At 48.0% G+C, this 4,485-nt stretch overlaps 1 long non-coding RNA gene across 1 annotated transcript in view; it reads right to left on the reverse strand.

Moving 5' to 3' along the window:
* The window catches only part of LOC116186107, a 4,468-nt gene extending 2,835 nt beyond the window's left edge, over positions 1-1,633 (reverse strand). The window contains exon 1 of the long non-coding RNA XR_004151051.1: positions 982-1,633. This is a non-coding gene — a long non-coding RNA (uncharacterized LOC116186107). The remainder of the gene's footprint in view (positions 1-981) is intronic.
* Between the last annotated feature and the right edge of the window lie 2,852 nt (positions 1,634-4,485).

A 4,485-nucleotide genomic window follows, 5' to 3' on the forward strand; every position in this document is an offset into this window, starting at 1 on the left:
CACCCCCCTCCTCCTCCATTTTTTCCTCCTTTTTCCTCCATTTTTTTCTTCCCTCCTCTCCTTTCCACCGTCGTTCTTCCCCGTCTCTTCCTCTCTCCCACCCACCACGTTGCAGACGCGCGTAAATAGGGGACAACCAAGAGAAACGAACCGTTCTCGTTTCTTTCTTTCTTTCTTTCTTTCTTTTTCGAATCGTTGAGGATTGAATCGAGAGAAACATCGGAGACACGCGAATCGATCGGCTTCGCGCGTCTTAGTTTCTCTCTCTCTTTTTCTTTCTTTCTTTTTCGAATCGTTGAGGATTGAATCGAGAGAAACATCGGAGACACGCGAATCGATCGGCTTCGCGCGTCTTAGTTTCTCTCTCTCTTTTTCTTTCTTTCTTTTTCGCATCCTCGAACAACTCCTCTACGGCGTATCTACTTTATCGTACCATTGACTCTGATCGTTCCTCGTTATCGAATTAAACGAAAGAAAAAGTCGATCGCGCGATCTCCTCCCTTCACCCTCGTTCGTTTGAGATCCATATAACAGACGGATATTGTTAACTACGAGGAACAAGGGATGGACAAATGAGCTTTTTTAAAACAAGGATCGAAGCGTGGTGGTTTAAAGGCAATGTCGGGTTCGGGGCATGAGCCGCGGTGGCTGCGGTTCTTTAATGACGGAAAACCTGGACGACGAGAGCCTCGCTCGGGAGGATCGTCGAGGTTGTCCCGGTAGCGCGTGCCGGACAAGGCCTTTCAATCGCAGCGACCGCAACGTCGACGAGAGGCCACGCCACGGAAACCACGGAGGCGTTCCTACAAACTCCGGTTCCTAATTCGACCATCCTTTCGATTTCATTTGGACGGATGTCGTCATCCACCGGTCTCCTTGGTCGCGCCAAGGCTGACCGATTCGAGGAACCGCTCGGTAAAAAGAAGAAAAAAAAAAATAAAAATCCGTATTCGACGCGACGCGATTGGATGGTATACTCACTGAAGTCGATCAGCAGCCGGCCGTATCCCTGGCGTTGATAAGGTGGCAGAGTCAGAATGCAGGACACATTGTAATTCAGGAATGAATTTTTCTCCTGGAACAGAACGAATGGCAATGGTTACGATTAAATATCGTACAGATTTCTTTCAATGTCGATCGTTCGTGAAACGATGCTTGATTCATGCGTGTCGTTACTTAGATTACGGCCGCGAAATTACGATCCAAAAATCATTCATCGTTTCGACACGGTTCGAAATGATAAAAAGAAGAAGAAGGAAGAAAAAGGAAAAAAGAAAAAAAGAAACAAGGCCAGCCGTAAAATGGCATCCTCTTCCCGTTCAATGACGACGAGGCCGATACGACGATAGCTTGGTCGCTGCACCTCAAAGGTCGAAACGTGTTCAAATGGAAAAGCGAAATAATATTTTCGTACGTAGGCACGGTTAACACACTCGACACGCTTCGTTCAGTCAGGCTGCGTATGCAGCAGACACGATCGGCCGGTATTATGACGCGTTAACGCGTCGACGAAAATGCGTCGCGACCTTCGTCACGCGAAAACACACAATGGGTTAGCAATATTTTCGATGACGCGACGTCTCGCTCGAAGGAAGGCGTAATACGTTTTATTAAAACGATTCCACCTCCATATTCACCGAAAGGGACGAATTCGATCGATCGGAACGAAAACGAGCGTATTAGCACGATGAAAATATCCCATTTTAAATATAGATGGTTAGCGTCGAACGAGCGCGTCAATTTTTCCACGGGATATATTTTTATAGTGGCGCATCGTGACACGGCCGTTTCGTATACACGGTGTAAGTATACGGTGCGTAATACGCAATTCTACGTGTATCGCTGTGAACGGCAGCTTAGATAAACCTCGCGTGAAATTACAATCTACATCTAAATTCATGGGAGCGAATTCGAAGCAAGGAAATCGCGATACCGCGACACGTGGACGAGTTTACACGCTCGGCTCTCGCTCCCGCTTCCGATTTTTCGATCGTCCAAACGTTTTCCAAATTTGCGCGGTAAACGCAAACACGTTGCCCGGAGGAGGTCGAAAATCGGGGGGCTTTTCGAGCGAATTTAATTTTCCTTCGATGAGAAATAAAATGAAATAAAAGAAAAAAAGAAAGGAAGAGAGGAGGAGAAGGGGAAACGGCGAATATAAAGAGCGTATATTACGGCAGAACCGGTAGTCGCGGCAAATCGTATCACAGGAAGCCGGTCCCGTCGATAGATAACGGCCGTCAGTGGGATCACAAAGTAGAAAGTAAAAATCCCTCTTCGATCCTTTTACGTTGAAAAGAAATGGTTGCGCCCGCTCGAAAGGTTGGATCATCATATCTAGCCTCTGCTCGAACCTCTTCCATACGAGGGAAGAGTTCATTTTTCATTTCAAAACCGCGAGCGGGGATGCTGGATGTAGAAATCAAGGTTTCCTTCCAAGGTCGAATACATTTGGCCGCGTCGAAAATTACGGGGTTCTGCGGGCTTGATCGTTTCGGGGCCGTAGAATCCTTCATTAACCATTCTACGCTCCTCAGTCCCATTTCGTCGGGCAACAGCGGACCCAGTATGACTCGAACACCCGGTATTTCCGGCCGTGGCAGCCGTGCTGTTGCTAACTGGCGAGTGGGGCAGCAACGGTTCGAAGGACACAAGTCGAGAAGACTCGCCCATGCTTCTACGGACCCGTCTCTACGCATTACATATATATATATATATATTTTATATATATATATATATAAAACTTTCTACGTATGTGTTCGCGTTGCTCGTAGGATGGGAAAGGAGGATCGTATACAAGGAACAAAGACGGAGAGAGGGAGGGGGAAAAAAAAAAATGTGGGCCCTATGAACGTGTATCGTAGGTAGTCATCTCGATAGATCGACCGGTAGATCAATTGCTAAAAAGCCGAAGAGGAGAGATATGCCAATCTATCTTGGGATGAACTTTTAGAGAGACGAAGATACGTGGTGAAAGAAACATGGTCGTGCGAGCATGGAGAGTGGGACACGATGAAAAAGGAAGCGAGAGAGAGAGAGAGATAGAGATAGAGAGAGAGAGAGAGAGAAAAGCGCAGAAGAGTAGAATCTGGGCCCCGCAACGTCCTTGGGCCAGTAGTCTCTGCTCCACTCAGGGACGTCTCCGTGTCCCCACCATGCGAGAGTTCCACTCGAGAAACCCTCTTGCACATCGCTTTTCCTCCTTTTTCCCACTTTTTTCGTCCACGTCTCCACGTCCCCCTTCGCGGAGAGGAGGCTGCCGACGACGAGACGATTCGGCGAAATCGATCGGCCACACCGACTCGAGTCACGTCGTCGCGAAACGAGCCGTGTCTCCTTGAGTCTTTCCACTTAAGGAGAGGAAAATCGGCGGCATTGATCGATTCAAGTTTGACTCGCTCGAATGGATACGTTGACTCCGTTCGCGAAACCCCTCCCCTGATTTTCGAGACGCGAACTTCGATACGAAAACGCGATACGTTTATTCGGGTCAACGCAGAGACGAATCCGCTGCCGCTACAGCTTCTTTTATATAGATATATAGCGTGCAGGGTAATCGATACTCGGCCTCGTCGCGTCTCCTTTCATCCACGAAACGCGGATACGACGCGCCGCGCGGATACAACAATCGCGGCCAAGTGAATTTGGCCGAAAAATCAATCGTCAATCTTTTCTTTCTTTCTTTCTTTCTTTCTTTCTTTCTTTCTTTCTTTCTTTCGAATCCTTTCAGACGAATTTTTCGTCACGATCGACGAAAAATTATCCGAATCGGATAATAAAATGAGAAATAAAAAAACACACGATTGCTTCGACTAATTAAACGCGCACGCGATTGGGGACGATCGGTATAAATTTGTCGGGTCGCGATTACCGATTACTCGAGCTTCGTTCTATTCTCGATCGAATCTTTCCAATTGTTTCTCGCTGCTCGCAGGACGAAGAAGCAACCGCGAATCAAGCAGGAGGAACGATGATAAGGAGGAGCCTACGTGGAACGTAGGAAAGAAGGATCGGAACCGCGGTCGTTATCGATCGCGGCCGTGGCCACGGAAAGGAGTTCTATGCCGCGATGTGGCGTGACGGTGATCGCAAAAGGCTTTCAATCGGTCACTATCCCCCTTCCTGCGCGTCATCGTCGCGCCATAAAGTGGCTGCAAGCTGGCACACGTGCGACGATACAGGCATCGGAACGCGACGCATAGGCGAGACGTCGTCGGTGCGCGGACAGAGAGATATACACACGCGTAGGTGAACGAACGTCTACGTGGCGGAGTAACGAGACCCGGCTAATAATCCTCTCTTTTCCTTTCTCCCTTGGCCAACTTGTCGCGACGTATTACTCGTTCCCTCTTGCGACGCTCTTTGCCCGTTTACAGGAATCCCAAGAATTTTTCACCAAGAATTTTTCAATAGATCGAACATTCTCTTGTTCCTCTTTTTTTTCTTTTTCCTTTTCGTTTTTTTTCCTTTTTTTTTGGGGGGGGA

The sequence above is a fragment of the Apis dorsata genome, unplaced genomic scaffold (genome assembly GCF_000469605.1).
Source record: "Apis dorsata unplaced genomic scaffold, Apis dorsata 1.3 scaffold_429, whole genome shotgun sequence".
NCBI classification, from domain to species: Eukaryota; Metazoa; Arthropoda; class Insecta; order Hymenoptera; family Apidae; genus Apis; species Apis dorsata.